This window comes from Eumetopias jubatus, unplaced genomic scaffold (genome assembly GCF_037043125.1).
Source record: "Eumetopias jubatus isolate StellerSeaLion01/CBP00866 unplaced genomic scaffold, mEumJub1_p1.0 scaffold_8, whole genome shotgun sequence".
Taxonomy (NCBI): domain Eukaryota; kingdom Metazoa; phylum Chordata; class Mammalia; order Carnivora; family Otariidae; genus Eumetopias; species Eumetopias jubatus.
This window is the reverse complement of record NW_028274814.1, coordinates 57727138-57754389: the sequence shown is the minus strand read 5'-3', so window position 1 is coordinate 57754389 and position 27252 is coordinate 57727138. Positions and strand designations below refer to the sequence as shown.

Below are 27252 nucleotides of genomic sequence, written 5' to 3'. Positions count from 1 at the left end.
CCCCAAGGGCACCTGCAGTTACTCAGGTATCCCCTGGATTTGTGCTCCCTCTGGGAGCATTAGTCAGGTTTCCTCTGTTTCATTTTTTAAGACTCTAGTCACTCTCTCTAACCTATTAATTTTTAATTACCCCCTCCCCCTTTAAAGTCCTACACAGTCAGCTGTCAAGTCTGGTTACTGTTGCTGTGTTTCCCTTTCTGTACGTTGAGCGTGGCCTTCAAGATCTCCGCTTTCCTGTTCTGTCTAATGTGCTCTCCCAAATTCCAACAATTCCTTTAAGGAAATCTTAATTTTCCTTTCTCTCAAGCATTCTCTAGCTTGTCTTCTGCTATTTCCTGAGCCATGTTTTGGGGCATCGCTATAGTATAAAAAATGAGAAATTCACCTTATTATATAAAAAGGAATTTAATGAAGATCAATGATAAAGTAACTACTTCGAAGACTTTTACCAGCAGCACTGCGAACCCCAAGCCCATAAAAACCTGAGTTCTCTTGCTTCCAAGAAGTCAAACCACAAATGCACAAGTACTTATCAACCTTCTGCTTGTCACAGTTGCTAATGTCCCACTGAACCAGGTAAGTCACATGGCTAAACCCAGAGTCAATGTGGGAGGGAACTATGAAAAGTCATAAATACTGGGAGCCACGATTCATTGGGGACCTGGATAACTCAGCCAGTTAAGTGTCTACTCTTGATTTCGGTTCAGGTCATGATTTCAGGGTTGTGAGATGGAGTCCCAAGTCAGGCTCTGCACCGGGCATGGAGCGTACTTGGGATTCTCTCTCCCTCTTCTTCTGCTCCTTCTTTCTCTCTTTCTGTCTCTCAAAGAAAAAAAAAAAAAAAGTTTCTTCCCCTTCACTACATTCAAGATCAATTCTTGCTGCTGTCCTTTCTTCAGTTTCTTAATTATTCATATTTCAATGTTAGAGCCTCTTCTCAATGGCCAATCGTTTTATTAAATCTTTAGATTTCAATCTAGAAAAGGAAAACTGAGTGACTTCATAACGCTCTGTGACAATTATGCGAGTTAGGAGGAATGGCTATACTGTTTTAATTCCAGAAAGGAAAAGGAAAAAAGCTTAAGATAGGGCAGGTGAAAAGATGCAAAAAAATACCTGCTGTCTCAGTTACAACACAGGCATCTGAGCAGTCCCTACGGGATCCACAGAATATATTTCAACCCTTATGTCTGCCGTATTTGAATTATATCATTTCTACAGCTGTGGAAACACAAGCAGGACCACCTCAGTTATGACTAATATTAGAGTGTCCTCTGAGTATCAAACACAGGGATGAACAAGATGCAGTCCTTGTGTCTGAGGAGCTCATACTCAAGTGTGGGAAACAGATTATCAAGTAACTAAAATACAGACTTAAAAGAGAAGCATCCTATAAAAATGGCAAAAAAATTTTTAAATAAGAAATAAAAACATACGGGCAACTGCCCTTTATTTATGCCAAAGTCAGTTTGGCTAACCTGAGAGAATGGGACTTAGAAAAGGAGAAACAGGGGGAAGAGAAAAAAAATTGGACAGGCTTGAGAAGGGACTGGGAACAGAAGAAAATGGAATCAACGTGTTAAGAGAAAAGAAAAGGTAATGCTTTGCCTGCTTCATTTTATCTAGACTGAAGATGGGTAAGAAGTATACTAGATAAAATTTTAAGTTCTAAACTGTATTCTTGAATTCCCAATACGCACCCCCTTCTCATCCAGAAGGTATTTTATAAAGTATGGAGAATCCTATCCTGACAAAGTAGACCCAATTCTCAGATTAAGGCCAGAGGGTTGTCTGAATTGAAAGGAAGAAACTTCAGAGACTTGTCCCTTAGGACATGTGACTTCTAGGCCATGTTATAGCTGCACTTGGTTTAGTCTAGAGCTCTGAAACCAATATAAAGGGTTTCACGACTCAAATAGGGCAGATGAGCTCATTCTAAAAGTGCCAAATTCCTTTTATGGAATAATACAGTAAAACCAAACCGGTGGGGAACAACTATTAGTGGTATTTTTTATTGACATTCTAAACCCACACAAACATTAGCAATCTAGATAACTAGATTAGCAAAATTATGTAATCTAGAATCAATGAACTAGAATGAAAAACCTCGATAAAATCAAACCTTGAGGTACATATTTTCCTATAGAATTTAGTGCTTCACAGTGGCTGATTTATGAGCAATTATAGAAATTTTGTTTCGAATGTTGTGTTTTGAGGATAAAAAAAAAAAAAACCACGCTGATGCTGTGCTAAAGAAATACCATAAAGATGGGCAGTAAGAGGTCCTGTGTTTGGTTTTGCACATTACAGAATACTTGTGAACACCCTTCGTCTAACATTACATCCTAAATGTTTAGGAAACCAGCTGAGCCATTTCTCTCCATAATGTAGATATGGTTTAACAAATGGAATTCCCAGATCAGTTCCTCCATTTAAATGTGATACAGGTGCCTCTAGATTTATAGCACACCAAGGATAAACTCCAGATGTAGCTATAACTAGGACTTGCAACATGCAGATAAAGGAGAAAAGGAATCCTCGGTCCCATTTACCCTTTTTTTTGAAATAGAAAACGGGGTGGGTGGCTCAGTCCTTAAGTGTCTGCCTTCGGCTCAGGTCATGATCCCAGGCTCTTGGGATCGAGCCCCATGTCAGGCTCCCTGCTCAGCGGGAAGCCTGCTTCTCCTTCTCCCTCTGCAGCTCCCCCTTGTGTTCCCTCTCTCGCTCTCTCTCTCTGGCAAAAAATAAATAATCTTTAAAAAATAAAAAAATTTTAAAAATTTTAAAAATTCAATAGAAACTATGTGCCATCTTGTGGTTATTAATGTCACTCTTAAGCAATGACTTTCTGTAAAGCCAACTTAACAGTATCTCTTATTACTTTCTCCTTTAAAATACTGTTAAAGATATCTTCCTTAAACTCTTGGCCTTGGTATTCTTACAATCTGGAGATTTCGGTAAAATGCCATAACTCCCCACAGAAAAACACAATCACAATTAATGTTAGGTGACTGCCAACTATGGAAAACATGGCAAGCAATTCTCCTAACTCTAGGAACCGCTCACCACCTGCCTTTCAGTTCCTGCATGTTAAAAGGTAGGTGAGGACTTTCATAAAAAAGGTGACATGAACACAGGGGTCCCTCCATCCTGGGAACTGTGGAACAGACCAAAGATAAACACTCACTTCTCATTCTACATATTGACTGCTAACCTTTTACAAGGCGAATGTCTATTTTAGCTTTGTAGTTAATAAAAATAATAAATTAAGTGTACCAGGTTCACCTTAGCTAATCACTGTGTTACTGGATGATCCCAGAAAGATTAGGACACGTGTGTGTGTGTGTGTGTGTGTGTGTGGACAAACCAAATTCCCCCAATAAAATGTAAGTCTTGTAGGACAGGCACGCATCTTACTCACCTTTAGGAAGTGTTTCTGTGTTAACTAGACTCCCGAGGGCACAGGCATGCCCCAGACAAATTTGGGGCTAGTGAGGCTATGGGTCAAAACACGTGATCCCTGGGTCGCCTAGGTGGCTCAGTCGTTAAGCATCTGCCTTCGGCTCAGGTCATGATCCCAGTGTCCTGCGATCGAGTCCCACATCGGGCTCCTTGCTCAGTGAGGAGCCTGCTTCTCCCTCTCCCTCTACTGCTCCCCCTGCTTGTGCTCTCTCTCTCACAGATAAATAAAAATCTTAAAACAAACAAACAAACACGTGATCCCCAACCACACCTCCAGGTCCCAGGCGTGAACTTCCGGAAGTCAAACAGACTCCGGTAGAATTTCTCCAGGAAGCTGTTACTCCCCTCAGTAGCTGCGGTCTCATCAGCTGTCCAGTTGGGGAACGTTGCTTTTCCTTGCTGAAAATGAGCCTTAGTCCCTCCACAGTGGTGCCAGAGGCCTGGCCCGAGGCGGAGGCGAGGCGGGAAGCAGAGCTGAACTGGGCTTTGGGGCAGAGCGTGCAGTCCCTCGGGCATCCCATTCTCAGTCGGTGTCAGTGCGGGGACGTTCAAGTCGGCCGGCTCCCTGGTCAGAAAATCAGTTGTCGGAGAGACCCCACTGCCACACCAACTGCCTAGAGGCTATCCTCTCCCACGCCTTCGGAAGGCTGGGGTGGGAGGTGGGCTCGCACCCCTGGATCTTCCTGCTGGCACCCATGCTGCTGACGGCCCCTCTGGGCACTGCCTCAATTTACTGTCCCAAGGATTTATTTATAGATTTTTTTTTTAATTTATTTGAGAGAGAGAATGAGAGAGAGAGAGAGAGAGAGAGAGAGCACATGAGAGGGGGGAGGGTCAGAGGGAGAAGCAGACTCCCTGCTGAGCAGGGAGCCTGATGTGAGACTTGATTCCGGGACTCCAGGATCATGACCTGAGCCGAAGGCAGTCGCTTAACCAACTGAGCCACCCAGGCGCCCCTGGCCCAAGGATTGAGAAGAAAACCTCGAGAAGTACACCCCCAATGGGAGCCCGCCCAAGGCTGAGCGGCGCTTTGTGCAGGGACATGTTACCGCTGACTCTTACCGCTTCTCCATCTCCAGGAAAAGCACCAAAGTCAATTTCGCCTGTATTCTGGCAGTCTCCAACACGGCCTCACTGCTGGAACAAGAAATCCTAGAGGAAATTGGTAAACTGAAGGACGTGGTACAGGATCTGTATGTGACAGAGGAAAACGGAATCCAGATCCGCTACAGTCAGGTGTGCACTAAGAACCAGGGCCTTTGCGTGCCCTCCAACCCACTCCTGGCTGCCTGGAAGATGAACAAGAACCTCGACCTGAGACACATCACCTTCCCAATCTTCAACCAAACAGGTCAGCCCATCTACCTGGCTGGCACCATTGGAGGAACCCTTTTAGGCAAGAGGTCGGTAAGGAACCAGTTACTCGTGAAGGCCAAAGCCATGTGGCTTCTGTACTACCTGAAGACTGAGGATGGAGAGATCAACGAGCTTAGCAAGATGTGGTTGATCCATTTCCTGAACCAATTTAGCAACATCGAAACGAGTCTGGCCCTGAAGAAGATCCAGGTACCTGGTGGCTGGGCTTGATAGGGAGGCCAGGAGAAGGTGGGAGGAATAAGGACACTTCTTCCAAGGATCATAGCAGTAGCACTCCCTGATTATTTGAGGGAGTCCTTGGCTTGAAGCTGGGAGTGCTCTACTCTATTTGGTACTTAATCCAGAGTCCAGAGTCCTTAATCTAACACATCAAAGGATGCCACAAATCTTAAATCCTTAGTAATGTTCTGGTGGAAAACACAAATCCTACATCCTCAACGTAGGTCTGTTCCGTACAGACATTGACCATCAGGTTTCCTAGTCAAATGACTTTGAAATTCCTACTTTTAGTTAAAGTCTCTGCTGTTTGGGGGAGCCCCCAAAACTTGTTTGGACTTCAGTGAAATAAAAAATAAAATTAAAAAAAAAAAAAACAAAAACACCTTTAAGCAGAAGTTCCATGCTGTTTTTGAAAAGAGAATTAGCTTAGCACTTTCCGAGTAAGTGATCGCATAGTGCCAGGGACATGCTAACTATTCGGTAACGTTGAGCCAGCAAGCCTACTAGTACTTGTGAATAAACCTGGTCAAAGTGAGACAACTACTGGAAAAAGCCGTTGAATGCTAGATCTTTCTGAAATATCAATGCAATTAAAATAGTAAAAGACAACAACCTAATAAAATTTAGAAAAAGTGACACTTTTCTGTGGCTGTCAATGACTTCACGGTCTCATACAGAACTCAGATTTTGTATAGTCAGGAGTTTCAAACTTTGGGTTTTTGCAAGAAACTTTGGAAAGCATGCCAGGGATTTGTGGGAAGAAGCAAATCTATGTTGCCTTCTTTATTCTAAAGTCATAGTTCACATATTTTGATCTTTTACTAAACTTTAACCTGTTGTTTCAATGAATAAGCTATAGTGTTTCAGTAGTGTTTGTAACACACACAGATATTGGGAGTGAAAAGTTATTTACTTGGGTATATTTTTGTGGCAGGTGATCTATTTCACATCACTTTCCAGACAACTGGAATTTGAAGCAACTTCTACGAAGGTGATCCCTTTGTTGCACTTGGCGCCCCTGCTAATCATATTATTTGCAATCGCATCATGCTACAGGTAAAACAGCTTTACTGGTTGTTCAACTCTTTTTAAAAATTATTTGCGTGCGATGAAATACATATAAAAGATATAAAATATATCATTTCATTCATTTTTCAGTGGCATTAATCAGATTCACACTGTCAGCCGTTGAATTGGATTGAACGTGCAACCGTCACAACTATCTGTTTCTAAACATGTTCCATCACCCCAAACAGAATTTGTATAAGCATTAAGGCAGTAACCCTCCACGGCCCCAGGCCCGGTTAACCTTCATCTACTTTCTATCCCTATGAATTTGCCTGTTCTAGAGATTTCATATAAGTGGAATCATACAATATTTGTTCTTTTGTAACTGGCTCATTTCACTTAGCACAATGTTTTCAAGGTTCAGCTATGACGTGGCATGCATCAAAACTTCATTCCTTTTTATGACTGACTAATATTTCATCGTGTATAAACAGCACTGTTTATCCACTTATCTGTTGATGGGCACTTGGAATGTTTCCACCTTTTGGCTATTGTAAATAATGCTGGTGGACAAATATTTGTTTGAGCTCCTGTTTTCAATTCCTTTCAGTATATACCTAAGAGTTGAATTGGTGAGTTGTATGGTAATTCTTTGAAGAACAGCCAAACTGCTTGCCACAGAGGCTACCCCATTTTATATCCTACCAGCAATGTATAAGGGTTCCAATTTCTGCACATCCTCACCAAGACTTGTTATTTTTTCTTTTATTGATTATAGCCATCTTAGTAGTGGCAAAGTGTGGCTTGATTTACAATTCCCTAATTAATGATGACGTTCAGTATCTTTTCATGTGCTTATTGGCCATCTGCCTATCTTCTTTGGAGAGATGTCTATGCAAGTCCTTTGCCCATTTTCTAATTGGGTTGTTTGTCTTTTGGTTGTTGAGTCCCGTTGTTAATGAGTACTTTGTGTATTTTGGATATTAAACCCTTATCAGATAGATGATTTGTAGGGGTGCCTGGGTGGCTCAGTTGGTTAAGCATCCCAACTCTTGGTTTCAGCTCAGCTCATGATCTCAGGGTTGTGAGATCAAGCCCATCGTCAGGCTCAGTGCTGGGTGTGGAGCCTACTTAAGATTTTCACTCCCCCCCCGCCCGCCCGTCTCCCCTGCTCATGCTCTTGCCATCTCTCCCTTTCTCTCTTTCTCAAAAAAGAAATTATAATAATGATTTGTAAATATTTCCTCCCACTTCCGTGTACTGTCTCTTCACTTTTTTGATAATGTCTTTAATGCACAGGAGTTTTTAATGTTGATGAAATCCAATGTATCTTTTATCATTTTCTTTTTGCTACTTATGCTTTTGGTGTTACATCTATGAATCCATTGACAAGTCCAAGGTCATGCACATTTTCCCCGTGTTTCCTTCTAAGAGTTTCATGGTTTTAGCTCTTATATTTAAGTTGTGGATCAGCTTTTAGTTCATTTTTGTATATGGTATGAGTAGAGGTTATTCTACTCACAAATGGAATTCATTCTTGCACACAAGGAAATCCAGTTGTCCAAGTACCATGTGTTGAAGAGACTGTTCTTTCCAAGTTGGTTGGAATACGGCATCCGTGTCAAAAATCAATTGGCTGTAGACGTATGGGTTTATTTCTGGACTCTCAATTCTCTTCCATTAGACTACCAGTCTGCTGATTTGCCAGTACCACACTGTTTCGACTGCTGTAGCTTTGTTGTGGAAATCACAGTCCTCCAGTTCTTTTCTTCTTTTTCATGATTAGTTTGGATTATCCAGGGATCCTTGCAATTCCACAGGAAGTTGAGGGTTCGGTTTTCCATTTCCTAAGAAAAAAGGCCAACTGGAATTTTGTTAAGAAAGATTGTGTTGAATCTATAGGTTTAGGTGTGATTGACATTTTAACAATACTGTCCTCCTCCCCATGAACTAAGGATTTCTTTCCATTAATTTAGGTCTTTAGTTTCTTTTACCAAATTTTTGTAATTTTTAGTCTTTCACTTCCTTGTTTAAATTTATTTCTAAATATTTTATTATTTTGGACACTATTTAAATGGAATTGCTTTCTTCATTTCATTTTTGGATTGCTGATTGCACACAAATAGAAACACAACTGATTTTTGTGTGTTCATCTTGTATCTTGCAGCTTTGCTCAATTTGTTTATTAACTCTATTAGTTTGATTGTGGATTCTTTGGAATTTTCAGATATAGAATCATGGAATCATGTAAAAAGGAATAGTTACCTTCTTCATTTCCAGTTTGAATTCCTTTTATATCTATTTCTTATCTCACGGCTCTGGCTAGCACTTCTACTTCAGTGTTGAATGCCATTGGAGAAAATGGGCACCTTTCTCTTGTTCCCGACTTTAGAGGGAACTCTTTCAGTCTTTCACTATTGAGTATAATGTTAGCTCTGCAGTTTTCATAAATGGCCATATCATTTTGAGGAAGATCACTTCTATTCCTTGTTTCTTGAGTTTTTTTTTTTTTTATCATAAATGGGTATTAGATCTTGTCAAATGCCTTTTCTGCATCTATTGAGATGATCATGTGCTTTTTATCCTTTGCTCTATTAGTGTGGTGTATTACATTGACTGATTTTCCCATGTTGAACCACTCTTGCATTGCTGGGATAAATCCCACTTGGTCATGATGTGTAATCCTCTTAATGTTCTGCAAGGTCCCTAAAATAGCAGTTAAAAGTTTATATAAAGATGTAACTATGTGATCAAATATGCAAGAAATGGAGTTTCCCAGAGTTTATAACACAGAACAGTAACCACCACAGGCTCCTCCTCCAGGGCCTTCTTCCCTGTGTGTACTTTTGACTCCTTTTTTCTGGTTCTCACTTTCCCAAAGTCCAGGCATCTGAATGATCTTTCCAACAAGTTCCTCAAAGGCACACTGCACACCATCACCAGGTTTTTGCACTTCCCTCTGAAATTCAAGAAAAAACTGTCAGTCTATTCTTTTCTGGTCATATTCTGATGTTTTCCTGGGAAATTATTATGGCATAAATATCAACCGGCAGTATATGCAGAGGCAAATGAGCAATTTCTCCCCAGAGGTTTAATATTCGTGAATTTCCCCCAATTCTCAAAGCTGAGCTATTCAAATTCTATCCACAAGAAGAGGGGTATCTAAGCCCAGGATTTTGTGATAGAATTGTACACTGTAAAGCCCTACTCAAATATGATGCTAAAGTTCCTTCTTAATTTTTCAGTTAGTTCTTAAAATCAACCCCCAAAACAGATTATTATTCCCATTTCAGAATAAGGAAATTCAGGCTCCAAGCTCAACAGTCGGGCTGTTCTGTGCCTGCAACCAAGCAGCTAGAGGTGACTGGATAAATGATATACAACCATGGACACTGGTCTCCTTTGGCATTTATGCTCCCCATGAAACGCATGTATGTGGACATTGAGCCCTGCTCCCCAATCCTACCTTTCTCTAATAATTACCTTTTTCACTATCTGAGATGACTCTCTTATTCCTTTATCATAAAACTCCTCTATCTCAGCTCATGACCTAACTTTATGTTGAGAAAAATAGAAACGATCTAACAGGAGCACTGATCATCCCACCAAGAGAGTCACCAACCTGTCTGCATTTGTGACCTTAGGCTCTGCCTTCGTTCCTGTGACAGTGGATGAACTGTCCCTGCTGCTATCTAGGAGCATCCCCTTTTCTACTTCTCGGATCCCATCCCTTCTCATTCACTGAAGAATCATGTGCCCTCACTACTGGATCACATCAGTCAGCTTTAAAAAGCCTGCCAAAATTACTGTCCATCTTACTAACCAACCAAGTAACCAACCACCCTGCCTTCCAGCCCACACACTCTTGTAGAAGCCACCTGGGTTCTCCCTCTCTTTCAAAGCAAAATTATCATCAAAACTTAACCTATATAAGCCGTTTCCACTTCCTTATTTCACATTTTCTCTTCAGACTCTAACTGACCTTTGAACAATAGCAGTGTGAACTGTGCAGTTCCAGTTACACATGGCTTTTTACAATAAACACAGGACAGTATCGAAAAGGTATTTTCTCTTCCTTATGATTTTAATAACACTTTCTTTTCTCTAGCTTTACTGTAAGAATACAGTATGTAATACACACAACATACAGAACATGTGTTAACTGACTTTATCAGTAAAACTTCAGGTCAACAGGCAATTAGCAGTTCAGTTTTGGGGGAGTCAAAGGTATATGCAGATTTCCGACTTGCGGCTGGGGGATGTGTCAGGACCCCTAACCCCACATTGTTCAAGTGTCAACTGTACTCTAACTAGGTTTTTGTTCTCACCACTCCGTGGAAACGTTCCTTTCTTTTTTTTAAGATTTTATTTATTTATTTAACAGAGAGAGACATAGCGAGAGGGAACACAAGCAGGGGGAGTGGGAGAGGGAGAAGCAGGCTTCCCGCCGAGCAGGGAGCCCAATGAGGGGCTTGATTCCAGGACCCTGGGATCATGACCCGAGCTGAAGGCAGACGCTTAATGACTGAGCTACCCTGGTGTCCCTGCATGAAACTTGTCTTTTAAAAAATACCAGCATTCTCCATCTTGTCAAATCCAATGTCTTCATCCTAAATGCCAGAGACTCAGAGTTACCCGATTTCTCTTTCCTTATCCTCAATACCCAGAGTCCTGGGATCGAGCCCCGCAACGGGCTCTCTGCTTGGCAGGAAGCCTGCTTTCTCCCTCTCCCACTCCCCCTGCTTGAGTTCTCTCTCTGTCAAATGAAAAAAACAAAATCCTTAAAAAAAATACCCAATCTATCAGCAGAGCCTGTCACCTTTACCATCCAAATATCTCCTAGATCTGCCAACCTTCCAGAAGCCACCCACAACCACTCCCATAGTCAAAGGCACCAGCATTATTCATCTGGGCCATGACAAGCCTCTTGCTTCTGCTTCTCATGGACCATTTTCTGTACAAACAGGTCTTTTTAGAAGAATATCAGATCACAGCACTACTCCCCTGCTTTCCACACTTGGAATAAAATCCATTTCTTTACCATACCCTACAAGGCCCAACATGACCTTTTAAATTTCACCTCCCACCGTCACCACCTTTGCCCCCAACATACACTATGCTCCCAGCCCACAAGCTTTCTTCCTATCCCTTAAACACACTAAACTCGTTCTTACCTCAGGAAATATTTGCTATTCTGTCAGCCTGAGATGTTCTCCCTCTAGATCTTCATTTTATGGATTCTTGTTCCAATGGCACTACCTCCAAGAACTTCCCCTAATTACCTCCCATCGCCATCATACTCTCTCTCCTTCATAGCACTACTTACTTATTTAAGTCTGTTTCCTCTACTAGAATGTAAGCTTCATGAGGGCAGGGACTTTGTCCATTTTGTTCATCTGTTTGTTATAGTCTCAGTGTTCAGTAAACGTTTACTGAACTAATGTATCAAAATGAAGGACACCCAGCAAGTAAACAGAAAAGGTAGTACTCAATTCCTTTCTAAAATTGCCTATTACCTTCCACTTACAGCACCCTGCTTCTACACACCCTGCTTCTATCTATAGATGATGTTCTTTTATTTCCATTTCCTAATTCCTAAAAGATTCTAACAGTGGAATAGCTAAACCAGTAATTCCTAAAGCTGGCTTCACATCAGAATCAACTAGGATGGTTTTAGAAACGGTCTTCCAGGCCCAGTTTCAGACCTGTGACAAGGCCCAGGGAACCTGTAACGTTAAAAAAGCTCCACAGTGATAGAGCTTGTCCACTTTTCTAGACAGGGGGTCAACAAACTTTTCCTGTAAAGGGCCAGATGGTAAATATCTTACGCTTTGAATGCCATATGGTTTCTGCTGTAACCACTGAACTCTGCCACGAAGCACAAAAGCAGCCACACACAGCATGTAAATGCACAGGCAAGGTTGTGTTCCAACACAAATGGTGGAACCAGATTTGGTCCCATGCTATAGTCTGCCAAACCCTATTTTACCATGCTTCTCAAGTATTAATGTGCATTCAAGTCACATGAAGATCTTGTTAAAATACACACTCCAGGGGCGCCTGGGTGGCTCAGTCGGTTAAGCGTCTGCCTGCGGCTCAGGTCATGGTCCCAGGGTCCTGGGATCCAGTCCCGCCTCGGGCTCCCTGCTCGGCGGGAAGCCTGCTTTACCCTGCTTCACCCTCTGCCTGCCACTCCCCCTGCTTGTGCTCTGACAGGTAAATAAATACAATCTTTAAAAAAAAAAAAATACAGATTCTAATTCAGAAAAGCTGGGCTGCAACCGAAATGAAGCATTTCTAACAAACTCCCAGGTGGTACCACTGCTGCCAGTACAAGCACCAGCAAGGTACAACACACACTGGGTGCCCAGCTTTGCCCAATGCGCTGTGTCCTGACAGGAATGATCTGTGTCCTATACAACTTCACATAATGAGAACCGATTCTTTTTTTTCTTTTACACAGAAGGAAAAATGAACCTGGCTCTACAGTTAGCACAAGAAAATGATGAACTAGGTACATACATTTTACTGTTCATAAAGAGAAAAATGTAGCAAAAACTCCATTTTAAAATTCCTCATTACTAATGAAAGGATAAATGTTCACACACCTACCTATAAATAACATGGAATGCTTTCGTGCAAATCTCAGGCCTTTGTTTCTATCGACTTCACGATTTTCTTAAAAGATAAATATAAGGATTAAGAAAAGCTACCGAAATCCAGTCAAAATGCCAAATGTCTGACTTCTTACCTTACCAGTTTTATTTCCAACTAGCATGTTTACTACGTCATTTCTCGTGCAGTATGTTTCCAATTCATTTAACCAATTATCCAGTTTGACAAAGGTATCTCTTCTTGTGACATCATAAACTGAAATAAAAAGGGTCACTTATTAAATAAGCATTAAAAATACGAAGCAATGGCATTGTATTTTTGATATTTCACTACAAGCTAATATTTCTATAGAGGCAAGTCTGTTTCTAAGCCTTCAAATGCTGAACATTCAGTATCTACTCAGGCAGATGGAAGAAACAAGTGTAGTAAAGAATAATAATAAACATATACATACACACACTTCAATTTCATTAAGACACACCGTGAGAGAAATGAAATTATATCCTGGGTGATAACTGAAAATGAATTCAAGCAAAACAACAGCTGTTCCCGTTCTTAACAATAAAACACATTTATCCAAAAACGAAAACATTCAGATCCAAATCTGTGGCAAAATACCAAACTTTTTTCCACGGATTCAAACGTCTATGACCCTGTTAATTTGTTTATTATAAGGACCAGAATTTGCAACTTTGAAAAAATATGTAAACTTAACGGATAAGATCCTGATTGTCTCCCTGTTATCACTTTCATCTACCATCCCACTGCATTAAAATATATTAAGAGCTTATTCATATAAAGACCTTATTAATTTAAAGTGTTTTCTAGGGGCGCCTGGGTGGCTCAGTTGCTTAAGCAACTGCCTTCGCGGCAGGTCATGGTCCCAGGGTCCTGGGATCGAGCCCTACCTCTGACTCCCTGATCAGCAGGGAGACTGCTTCTCCCTCTCCCTCTGCTGCTCCCCGGCCTGTGCTCTCCTACTGTCAAATAAATAAATGTTGGTTTTTTTTTTTTTTTAAAAAGGTGTTTTTTAAACTTAAAGATGCTAAACCAAAATAAAAGTTGCTGTTAAATTAATGAAATGAACCTAAAATCTCACTATTTATGTTTATTTTTAAAACTTTCCCAGGAATATTAGTAAGAAGTACTTTTCAACAACTTACAATGAGAATCCACATTTGGTTTTTAAATTCTGTATGACTATGAATCAATGATGTTAAGTGCCTTGTTAGACTTTTTAGGACTCATAAAACAGATTCAACTACGCAACTAGCATGTTTCTTCCTTTATAAACGCACACAAATGTTAATGGACTGCTGACTGAAGATCAGTTTCTGGTAACACTCTTCAGACAGACCAATTACATGTCGATTAATCCTTAATTATGTCTTCATCAACATGTGCTTTTAAGCCAAATAAATTAATCTGATCTTTCTCTTTTAATTGCTAGACAAAGGACTGAAAAGGAATTTTGAATGTTTAAATATTCATTAGTATTAAATGAAGCTAATATAATTTCAAGTTACATAAATACATACCTGAAGAAAAAAAACTCACTGACCTTCACAGATAAGGAAAATCAGAAATTGCAATAATAAAACAATAATATTCTTAAAGCAGTATCGTAAAGTAAAACCTTACCTAATATCACACCCTCTGCACCTCTATAATAGCTGGGAGTTAATGTTCTGAACCTCTCCTGACCAGCAGTATCCTAAAGGTGACAACCAATTATTACTAAATTTAAAAAGTATAAATAGTATTAAGAGTAGAAAGTCAAACAGCATTATTAAAAATATCCATGCACAAGCTCATTTAAAACTTGAAATTTAAATTAGATGCATTCTCTTACTGAAAAGGGTTACATAAAATAAAATTAATAAATGCTGACTCATGTCTAGAAAAATGCATCTAAGTAAAGGGGTATTTCTTCAAGATTTTTTATCACACATGAAACCCATTTCCTTGAAAGCCATGGTTCTCAACTTCAGAAGCACAGTGAAATTTCCTGGGAAATGAAAAATTCCAATGCCTGGGTCCAACCCCCACTGGTTCTGGTTTAATTGGTCTACAGTAAGACAGAAGTTTTCAAAGTCTTCCTGGGTGATTTTAATGTAGAATCAAGACTGAGAACCACTTATTTTGTTTTAAAAGAGAATTACAGGAGTGTCTTACTTTAGGTAAGCAATTTTTACGTTGGACTCTTAAAAGTATTTTCTCTATATCTTCTTTTCGGAAAATGCATAAAACCAAACCACTTGCTATCACATGTTTCTGACACATATTGGGGGAGAGGAACATAAAAGATGCACACCAGCTAGGAAGTGCAAGTTTCGTGAGGAAAGAGACCTCATCTGCTTAATCATCGGTTTAACCCCAGTGCCTAGAGCAATTCTTGCCACAGGACAGTTGCTCAACTTTCCTTGGAAACCAACCAACCAACCAACCCAAACTAATTAACAAGTCTGTACTTCCGGACTTGGTTCCTTCTGTCTTCTTTCTACCATCCTTGGACTGTGGCTTCAAGATACCTAAGATTATGCAAAGCAGCAGTTGACAAACGGCTCCCTCCGCCCACCACCTGTCTTATTAAATAAAGTTTTACTGGAACACAGCCAGGCCTGTTCGATTATGCAATGTCACATGGCCTGCCTTAGGATTAGACTAAATATTTACCATCTGCCCTGTAAGAAAAAGTTTCCACTCTGCTAATTATCAAATAACCTGAAGAAAAGTGAAGACATATGTCAAACATCAACTTAGCTGCCAGTCTCATGGTTGTAAATCCGAGTTTAGCTATGGGGCAAGCAGACGCTCCTTCAGATAGAAAACATGTTCATAACCTCTAAAAGGTTTATAAGATTGCAGAGGCATTTTAAACCAGCAGTGATGGGCTCCAGCTACTTACTTTCCTACTTACCTACTTTCTGTCCCTGGCCAAAATAGAGACTGCTTTAATACAAAAGCAATAGGTAGAGAATATATGAGTAATTTAGGGCCCCAGAAGAGAAACTTAAGAGGAAAATAACTTTCAAAGTAAACCACTCTGCAAATCTACTACTCTTCCCCAGCTACGCTTACATAAATGCAGAATGTCCTTGCTTCCAGACTCTCACCACTACAGAAACTGCCCCCAGCCCTGCCATCTTGAAGTGAAAAAAATTAACAAAATTAAACTTTCTAAACAGATAAATTTATGATAAAAATGATTTCTCTCTTTACAAAAATTCCCTTTGCTTCAAAGTTTCTTACAAAACCTCTGATATTTAAAATTATTCAATTTGCATATTGACTCAACTTTTCAAAAAACAGTAATATAAATTAAAGGTGCACCAACTGAAGTGTACTTAGTATCTAAAGCAGATTATAATTTGGATAATCTGATATAGGTTAGGGCAAGGACCAAGCAAGAAATATTTTAGTCACAAGACTTTTGGTTGTAACAGAAAAATTGTTTTCATAACAAATCCGTATCCACACTATAATACATTAATTTCCAGAAACAGCGGAAAGCATTTGAATATGAATTTTGTTTCCCTTGCTATTCACTGAGATCAACTTATAGTAACTGATCTGAGACACAACATAAAAAACAGAACTGTGGAGTGCCTTGGGCATCCGACTCCTGATTTCAGCCCAAGTCCTGATCTCAGGGGCCTGGGATAGAGCCCCATGTGGGGCTCTGCGCTCAGCGGGGAGCCTGCTTGAGGATTCCTTCTCTCCCTCTGCCCCTCCCCCTAAAATAAATAAATAAATCTTTTAAAAATCAGAACTGTGGTTCTAGTTAAAATATCCATAAAGTGTTTTAAAAATAAAGACAAGAGCAGGGCACCTGGGTGGTTCGGGTGGTTCAGCTGGTTACGCGTCTGACTTCGGCTCAGGTCATGATCTCAGGATCCTGGGATTGAGCCCCATGTCAGGCTCCGTGCTCAGTGTCCAGTCTGTTTCTCTGCCTTTACCCCTCCCCCTGATCAGGTTCTCTTGCTCTTTCTCATAAATAAAATCTTAAAAACAAAACAAAAAAAGACTAGAGCAAAAAAAATATAGTATGTTTAATGTTAAAATACTACACGACTGACACTTCATACACAAATATTTAAATTAGTCCAGCTATTTAGAGTCTTGATTTTTTTGGATCCACTTATAAAAATGTTTAAGTAGGTATGATAATTTGAGCAAACACCCTGTGCCACAATATTGGATCAGAATATATTACACCTATAAAATTTATAGGCTTGAATAGTCAAAAGTTAAGATTTTTGCTTGTTTTTGTTTTCAAGATAGGAATTTGCAATAAGTGTAATAGCATCCTTGTAAGATAAGAAAAGCAGAGCTTACTATCTGTGGTTTTCTTCTCTGATGGGAGAGGAGAAAAGAGATTATTAAAGATTAGAAATGGACAAAGGACAAGGAAGGATCTGGAAAGACTAAATATTAAAATGTGGGAGTGGAAGTGAGGGCAGGATATAGAGAAAAATAGCTTTAGAGGTGCCAAGTAGGCCGCGATGTGTGTGCGGCACTTTTGGGAGCAGTGAGGACAGGGCTGTACTTGATTATTCTATTTGACTGATCCTAGGAGAAGCATCGAAGCAGGAGAGGAACTGAAAGGAAACAATGGACTCATGTATTTCTATTTATGAGTGAGGAGGCCTTCCTAAATATGACGTAACACCCAAATTCATGAAAAAAAAAAACTGGTCTGACCAGAAAAATACTAAAACCTTGGTATGGCAAGAACATCTCTCCCCACACCATCCATACCCCATACACACACTCACTCATCCTAAACAAGATTTGAAGGCAAATGACAAACAGGAAAAAAATATTTGCAGCACATGACAGAGTTAGTATTACAAACACACACACACACTCACACACAAGAACATTAACATTTGGGGCACCTGAGTGGCTGAGTCAGTTGAGCTTCTGACTCTTGATTTAAGCTCAGGTCATGAGGGTCTCAGGGTTCTGAGATTGAGCCTCTTATTTAAAAAAATATTTATACGCCTATGATAAAGATGTCACTTCAGTAATACCTGCCAACCTTTTTATTATACAGGAACTAAAAAGTAAATTTAACAATACCTCTTGCATAAAAGAAAGATCTCACGGAAACCACCAAGCCTTAGATCCTATTCTAACACGTATATCTCACAAAACAGTAGCAAGGGCAGAAAGAAGGGATAAATTCAACCATGAAAAGTATACAGAAAATCAGGCTCCCACTTTTGTACAGGGAGAAGCTAGCATTCTTAAACTGTTCGATATATTTTATTATGGCCTAGTCCAACATTTTCCAAATTGTTTTTTGTTAGACATTACTATTCTTATCAATATCATAATTATATTTTGGGGGGGGGCCAATAGGCTACCGATCATGTAAAGCATTACATGTTAGAAAAAAATTAACAGAAAAACATGAGACACACTTACACAGTTACTTGTTATTTGGGATGAAATGTGTATTAGAAATAATATGCCATTCGGAGAATGCCAGGAAAATGAATCAGATCATACAATACATAAACACATGCTGTTTCAATCTGTAACCGATGCCCAGTTACTACTTCATCACCATGTTGAAGTACATCTCAGTGTGATGACCGCTAACCAGTTGCAATTCTCCCATGTAACAAAAACGTATTTATATATTTAGTTTTCATAGTATATGTGGGAATCCGATATATAAGAGCATAGTTTTATAAATTATATATGTAATGTAATCTATTGGCAATCATTTAGTTAGAGAGAGAGAAGTAGGTAGGTAGGTAGACAGGAGTGGGAGAGAGACGGGCAGACAGAGACAGACACTAAGCATCTTGGACGTCTTTGACAGTTATTGCTATTTTATTTGGTCAGCACTATCATGAAAAGGTCTTAGGAAAGCAACATGTATCAGAATGTTTGGGTTCACTGGCAAATGAAAGGACAGTAAGTAAAGACTAGGCACTGATAGTAGAAAATAGATCCAAAGTTGGCAAACTCAAATTTCAGGAATATACTAACAGACTAACATGAAAAATACTTTTTTTCCTGAGCATCACTTCATCCCCTTCTCCCCAACAACTGCCTTCAGTGTTAGCTGAGTATACACTGTCTTCTTAAAACTTTAAAGAAACGTATTCAATAGCAATAATCCGTTCTGGCAGATAAGATGATTTTTCTATACTTTATTCTGCTTTTAAGTATTCTCAAGGGATTATATATTTTAAAATTTTGAGTAAGTGAAACAAGTCTCTGCCTCATTACCCAATATAAGACATAGCCATTTATTGTTTATCCATTAACCAACAAATTGTCCAAAAGTTATTTAATACAACTTGTTTCCCTCTAGAACTCTACACACATCAACTTCTGCTTCTTTAAAAAATACAAGTTGAATACTTGTACAAAATACATTTTTAAAACTCTTACCCAAATTGCAAGTTTAGCCTTATTGCCATCCACTGAAATTGTTTTCACCTTAAAGTCAACACCTTGAAAAAAATGAAAATGTTGATAAGCATCCCAGTAAAATCATACTTTTAAGATCAATTACCAAGAAAATAAGAACATAGAAAAGCCACTTTACCAATACCCAAATTCACACCCTAAATTCCTGGGAGTTACGGATGTGAAAATCAAAAAGTGTCACTAAAGTTCAGCAGCTTAGGATTTAGTCAGGATAAATGAAAACCAAATGCTTGCAGAATTCAAACACTTACCTACCTGTACTTGCTTGAAAAAAATAAAAATTTTAATGGAAAAATAAACTTCAAGGTAAGGTGATTCATGATGCACGTTAAAAGCCAAGCGCTGGAATTCACGGTGCTCGTGTAGAGAAGACTATCTATGGCTGACTCTGGATCAGAGCAATTTTCTAAGGGGCTCCAAATGCATCGACACTCCATCATTAAGAGTTCTGTCCAGAGCCAGCCAATCCCCTGACTCAGATTCTGACTGTAAGCAGCTTGGTAAAAACATAAAAGGGCCACTTACTCCTTCTCTTATGAATTCTTGTTTGTTTTTATTCTAAAAAACAGTATTCGTGCTATGTGACTTTATCAATGATTCCTTGCTACTGCACAACTGCAAAAGAATTTACATACAAAACCATCTGTGCCCAATCCCCTAAGAATCCTCTTCGTAAGTGAAAGAAGTGCTTAAAGTGCTATGAAAATCTTCTATAAGTACAAATTCATGTAAAGAGAAGAGCTCCATAAGAAGACACGTACTAATTTATTATGTAAAGAGAAGAGCTCCGTAAGAAGACACGTAAGGTTTTACTACAAAGGCCCCTCCCCCTCCAAAAAAACCTCTCCCTTTCCAGGAACAGGAGTTGATACATGCCATCTGGCTTAAATGAACAGTAACTGCGCACATGTCTTTAAAGAGTATCAAAATTAATGTGCAGTCTACCCCACTGGCCAGAGGCAAAATATTAGCTCAAGAAGCCTGGAATGAAACTTTCAAAAGCTCTTATTAGCTTGTCACAATTAATTCAGAACAGTCACAAGTAAGGATGAACAGCACCCTCATATGCTAAATGCTTACGACAACACCTGTCACCAATATGGAAATACATGACTAATTCTTGGATGATTTCTAGTGATCCACTACAAACACAAATTAGGTAATAAAAATGCACTTTACCAGGTCTTTCTGTATGCCAAAGATTAGAAAAAAAGGTTTGGGGCACCTGGGTGGCTCAGTCGTTAAGTGTCTGCCTTCGGCTCAGGTCATGATCCCAGGGTCCTGGGATCGAGCCCCACATCGGGCTCCCTGCTCCACAGGGAGCCTGCTTCTCTCTCTCCCACTCCCCCTGCTTGTGTTCCCTCTCTCGCTGTGTCTCTCTCTGTCAAATAAATAAAATCTTTAAAAAAAAAAAAAAGTTTGTGTTTTGGGCTAGAGTGATAAAGGAGCTAATAAAGCCATACCTAGAATCATGGGCAATTATGACAGTACTAATAACATAGTCCCAGGAAAATTTAAGTTAACGTTTCTTCGCAGCTAAACAAACAAAAAATCTATTAAACAATCTTGTATTCACCAGGTCTAGATAAAGAAATATTAATGCCACACCATTTATATAAAAAATATGAAGGGCGCCTGGATGGCTCAGTCACTCAAGCATCTGCCTTCGGTTCAGGTCATGATGCCAGCGTCCAGGGATGGAGTCCCACATCGGGCTCCCTGCTCAGCGGGGACCCTCATTCTCCCTGTCCCACTTTCCCTACTGTGTTCCCTCTCTCACTTCTCTCTCTCTCTTTCCGTCAAATAAATAAAATCAAAAAAAATTTTTTTCATTTATTTATTTGACGGAGAGAGACACAGCGAGAGAGGGAACACAAGCAGGGGGAGTGGGAGAGGGAGAGGCAGGCCTCCATCCCAGGACCCCGGGATCATGACCCGAGGCGAAGGCAGATGCTTCACGCCTGAGCCACCCAGGTGCCCCAATAAATAAAATCTCTAAAAAAAGACTTTATTTATTTTGACTAGGGAGGGTTAGAGGGGGAGGGGGAGAGAATTTCAAGCAGATTTCACACTGAGCACAGAGCCCAACGCAGGGCTTCATCTCACCACCCTGATTACATGACCTGAGTGGAAACCAAGAGTCAGACACCTAACTGACTGAACCACCGAGGCGTTCCAGGACATTAGTTTTAACACAAACTTTCAAAGGACATACAGCCGTAAAAAATAATCTGTATTCTTGAGAGTATTATTATTAAGAATTGATATAATATTCTATCCTTATGAATGGACTTTTGTTAAAACCTAATATGCAAGGTCAGATCCTATCTGCTTCACTGCAACATTAATAAACGTGTTGTGGGGCGCCTGGGTGGCTCAGTCATTAAGCGTCTGCCTTCAGCTCAGGTCATGATCCCAGGGCCCTGGGATCGAGTCCTGCGTTGGGCTCCCTGCTCCGTGGGGAGCCTGCTTCTCCCTCTTCCACTCTCCCTGTTTGTGTTCCCTCTCTCGCTGTGTCTCTCTCTGGCAAATAAATAAAATCTTTAAAAAAATAAAAAATAAACAAACATGTTGTGGCATGGTATAGATCAATCTAACAACTAATTGAGGATCTGCCATAAAATTACCTAAAGCCCTGATTTGAAAAAATAAATAAAATTTAAAAATAAAGTCCTGGGGCACATGGCTCAGTTGGTTAAGTGTCTGCCTTTGGCTTGGATCGTGATCTCGGGGTCCTGGGATCAGGCCCCACATGGGGATCCCTGCTCAAGGGGGCGTCTGCTTCTCCTTCTGCCTCTGCCCCTTCCCCCACTCATACTCTCTCACTCGGTCTCTCTCAAACAAAGTATTTTTTAAAAAGCCCTGTATTTACTTTAACTATAATGTCGTTAACATTGGTTTCACATGTACATCATTCAGTATTTGTATATACTGCAAAATGATCACCACAATAAATCTAGTTAACATCCGTCACCACACAGTTGTAATATTTTTCTTTCCTGTAGTGAAAAAAAATTTTTTTTTAAAGATTTTATTTATCCGACAGTGAGAGACACAGTGAGAGAGGGAACACAAGCAGGGGGAGTGGGAGAGGGAGAAGCAGGCTTCCCGCGGAGCGGGGCTCGATCCCAGGACCCTGGGATCATGACCTGAGCCGAAGGCAGACGCTTAACGACTGAGCCACCTAGGCGCCCCAACCTGTGGTGAAAATTTTTAAGACCCATTCTCTTAGCAACTTTCAAATGCACAATTCAGTATTAACTATAGTCACCACACTGTACATTACTAAAAGCCTATTTAATTCATTTAGATTTCCAACCTAGATCTCTAATTACACTAGCCCCTGCTGTACTCAAAATGCAAAGCGCAGACGCTTAATGACTGAGCCACCCAGGAGCCTATCTCGCATTCTCTCTCTCTCTCAAATAAATAAATAAAATCTTTAAAAAAAAAAAATGCAAAGCGCAATTCTAAGAATTACATCATTTCCAATCCATCCTAATCTCCTTAATCATTTTGACTGTCTTTACCTGAATCTAGTTCATGTGGAAATCAGAAGTAACCATAATATTTCAAGACTTTTTTGTTAACTTCTACTAATTTTGTTTAAAGATTTTATTTATTTGAGAGAAAGAGCGCGCGCAAACATGAGCAGGGGGAGGGGCAGAGAGAGAGGGAGAAGCAGACTTCCCGCTGAGCAGGAATATGGGGCTCAATCTCAGCACAAGGAGATCATGACCTGTCCCAAAGGCAAAGCTTAACTGACAGAACCACCCTGATGCCCCTGTTAACTTCCACTAATTATTCTACAGATTTTCTTATCACAATTGCAAAGCTGAATCCGAATTTTAAAAATAGACAAGGATGTACAGAAAGGAAAAGAATCCACTAAGCTCAATGAAAATTAGCCTGATTCCTGTAATTCAGCACTTTGGTGATGAAGGGAAGCCCCCATATTACAAACATACCTGTTCTTATATTTCCAACTTGGAACTCAGAAGAAACGATTAAATAGTTGTTAGGTTCCTAGACTTGCCCAACAAGAGTCTATCTATCCCATGACGTTTCTTTTTTTTTTTTTAAGATTTTATTTATTTATTTGACAGAGAGAGCGAGAGAGCAGGAACACAAGCAAGGGTAGTGAGAAAGGGAGAAGCAGGCTGCCCACTGAGCAAGGAGCCCGATGCAGGACTCGATCCCAGGACCCCGGGATCATGACCCGAGCTGAAGGCAAACGTTTAATGACTGGGCCACCCAGGCGCCCCTCCCATGACATACCTGAATTAGTCTCTTGAGTTCTAGACTCATTCCAGTCTGGAGACAGTATGATAAAGTAAGAGTGTAGCCTCTGGAGCCTCTCAGAGTTAGGCAGAAACCCTGATTGCCAATTACTAACTGTATAATCAAACAAAACTCATTTAACTTTTCTGACTTCTAATTTCCTCATCTGTGAGAATACTGCCTATCATGGAGAGTTTTTGTAAGGATTAAAGATAATACAAATCAACCAGCAAAGACTATGACAGAGTAGGTACTCAATAAATAGAAGCGATTATAGTACCCTCTTCACACCAGCTTTTTATCCTCTATGCTGAGGTAAATACCCCATTCAGTCAGTATTCATTAAAAGGAACTGAGGAGGGGCGCCTGGGGGGCTCAGTCGTTAAGCGTCTGCCTTCAGCTCAGGTCACGGTCCCAGGGTCCTGGGATCCAGCCCTGCATCGGGCTCCCTGCTCTGCGGGAAGCCTGCTTCTCCCTCTCTCACGCCCCCCTGCTTGTGTTCTCTCTCTCGTTGTGTCTCTCTCTGTCAAATTAAATAAAATCTTTAAAAAAAAAGAAAAAAAAAAAGGAACTGAGGATATGGAATTAGAAAATATGGGTTTGATTCCAGACACTGTCTAATACAAGATACAGAACTTTAGGCTAGGTATTTGATGCCTCTGAACTGCAGACTGATCATCTGTTAAAAAAAAGAAAATCATAGAATTACTGTAGTAATTGACATTATTTATAACTGGCATGCATTGTACAGTATCACAAATGTTAGCTTTTACCTACTCCAAAGTATTCCCTCTCAAAAATTACCTGCCTTCCAAGATCAAATGTGCATAATGAGCAATGAGCATAAGCTAACATCAGGGAAAAAGGACAACAAGGTAAACTAAGTAGCTCACTGATGATATCCCCTTCACACTTCATACTCCCAGACTTTAGAATATACTTGTTAGGGTCGCCTGAGTGGCTCAGTCGTTAAGCGTCTGCCTTCAGCTCAGGTCATGATCCCAGGGACCTGTGATGGAGTCCCGCATGGGTGTCCTTGCTCAGCAGGGAGCCTGCTTCTCCCTCTGCTGCTCCCCCTGCTTGTGATCACTCTCTCTCTCTCTCTGACAAATGAATAAATAAATAAATAAAATCTTAAAAAAAAAAAGTCCCAGATTAAAAAAAAAAAGGAATATACTTGTTAACCCAAATGTAGCTCTGATTGGGGGAATGCCAGGCAGAAAAATTAAATTAACAAGTTGTACGGAAGACTTGTACGTCTTTCCCCAATCTAGCAATCTGCGTGCTGAGAAACCTTTCTTAAGCAGTTTCTACTCCCTTTTCACTTAGCTTACCTTCCTATTCCCCAAAACAGTTCCCATGACAAAGGCAATACAGACCCTAAAGTAGAGCAAAGAGAACTGCCCAGAAGAGTGTGTGCAAGTTGAGGAGTATTGTCCTTGACATAACCCACCAGAAAAATTCAAACTAAAGACAGAAAAAGGCAAAGATTATTCCTCATGTCTTTATAAAAAATATTTTATATTTTGAGTATTATTTCCCCATAGCAATTTCAAAAGCACCATCCTTTTTACAATAATACTCTTTTGAGAAGTTTTGCCATTAATAAAACAATTTAATAATTAAAGTCAACAGGACCCGACGAGCTGAGAACGTGCTCTAGGCTCAACTGCACTACAGCCCAAAGAACTTGTCTGCTAAACAACTCACCTGAGCTGAACTGTACTTCCAAACTGTAGGAAAACAAAACGAAAATTGAACTCTCAGGATAAAAATCACCCAGGCAATAAATTAACTCATCTTGGGTATAAAAAATTCTCAAAACACCAGTGACTGCGTATTTTCCCCGAGAGGTGGCATGTTTACGTAGGATGTTGGTTATAACCCAATCAGGGTCACAGAAAGGATATAGAAAGATCTCAAAAGACATCTAAATGGATATTCCTAGCACTATTTGTTTCCTATTCACAGCACCAAAGTTAGCAGCACAGCATTTCACAAAGACAGCTACTATATCAACTTCCACAGTCTCCATCATCTTCTGAGCCTTTCTGAGCCTGACCTCACCTGAGCGTCTCAGGAAGGCACTTAGTAGCCTGCATCATGCTGCCCAAGGTTTCAAGGCTACTAAAATAAACATTATGTGTGAATTTCATCTCCCCCTCCCCCCCCCCACCACAGGAAAATCAGAATACCTCACTGGTGTCAAGTTTAGAACAACCAAAAACAATTTGGGGCCACTGGCAATGGCTATGGCACCATGGTACTAACATGTTTAACAGAGACTACAGGAGAAATACCATGATTTATCTTAACTAAGAATATTACCAATAAAGTTTAAAAGTGTTTCAGAGCTACATGATAGTGGCAAGAGAAGAGAAACAAGCTCAGGGAGGAAAAAAATAAAAACCTTACAGCACACAACTACCTGAAAAAAAAGTAGTCGACAGACAAGTTAAAACACGTTTGCATTTGCCAACACATAGCAGTTACCACACCATACATTTGTCAGATTTCCCAACACGCAAAACAAAAGAAGCCACCCTTTTATGAAGTACTTATTTACTAACTTCTACAAGAAATGACTTTTCTGGATTGGGGGCAAATTAACTTCCTGTGCTTTTACTCTGACTTTCAAAATCTTCAAACCTTCAGCCTTATCAGGGTTGAGATTCACCTCAATTTTAAGGCTTTTCCTGTCAGCTTGCATACGCGTTGTATGTGTTAACATTGAAACTACAAGACCACTTTTCTCTTTGAAAACGATATTCACGTTCCTATAGATTTTAGAATATTTTTCTAAAAGGCTAACTACAAAGTTTGCAAAAACAAGTAATACAGTAGACCGTGGTGGGCATTCAACAAGTTTATCAGAAGTCCTACTAAAGTAAAAGCTTGAAGAAGTTTATGAGATAAACTCCTACTGTTGATACTGAAGATAGAATGTTACTAATACGGAAATTGAGAAATATTCAAAATATTCTGAAAACAGTATCTCCTAAAACTAAAAGCATTTGCCAACCCAGAAAACTGGTTCTTAAAAATGATAATCACATGGGAGGCATTTCTGTAAATACTGAAGTTCTGAATCGCAATAACCCGATTCTTTCAAAACACGTTTGGGTTATAGCTTATTAATCTATCCGGATTCATATTCTATGCATTTACTTAGGTCGGAAAGAGAAAAACCTCAGAAAATAAGCAACGGGCGGTTACAACCGTTCTACTTTAAGTTACTTATAAAGACAACAGTTGAAGAACTTTTGGGGAAGAGAGAGTAAGAGATTTTTCCAAGTAGTTAAGAACAATTTACGTTTTATAATAACGATAGTCCTAACAACCTCTAGAACACATGATGGTGGGGCGGAAGTGAAAATGATGAGGGGGGAAAAAACCCGACATGAAAACGGACAGCCAGGCAAATTTACAAACCTTCAAATTTAAAGGAATTTTGAGATTCACTTCTCTTACACGCCCTCCCTCACTCCCCACCCGCTTCCTCCTCTCTTCGGGGAGGTCTGTGTAATGTGACTCATGACAAATTTTTTTAAAAAATAAATAAATAAAAGACACACCCTCTGGGTTGAACTGACATAATCGCCCCCACCCCACCCTCCCCCGACACACACCCCGCTTTTCCTCTCCCTTCTGCCGCTCCTTCCCGCGCCTCGTCCCTGCCCTTTCCTCTCCCCGTCCTAGACCCCTCTCGGGACCGAGGGGCAGCCGGCTCTCCCACACAGGAGTCCAGCGAATGGAAGGCGGCCCAGCCCGAAGGGAGGCTGACAGCAGGAGGGCGCCGGGCTGCGGCGGCGGCGAGCTCCGGGTTCCCTCGCCCAT

The 27252-nt window shown here is 40.2% G+C and overlaps 2 pseudogenes across 1 annotated transcript; one reads left to right on the top strand and one right to left on the bottom strand.

Moving 5' to 3' along the window:
- Window positions 1-386: 386 nt before the first annotated feature.
- On the bottom strand, window positions 387-27252 carry LOC148163720 (uncharacterized; annotated as a pseudogene). The gene is made up of 5 exons (XR_015768788.1): window positions 27045-27252; window positions 19096-19157; window positions 14323-14395; window positions 12818-12936; window positions 387-9025 (listed from the first exon to the last, which is right to left on the bottom strand). The product of XR_015768788.1 is annotated as an uncharacterized LOC148163720 (transcript).
- On the top strand, window positions 3868-5049 carry LOC148163721 (patched domain-containing protein 3 pseudogene; annotated as a pseudogene).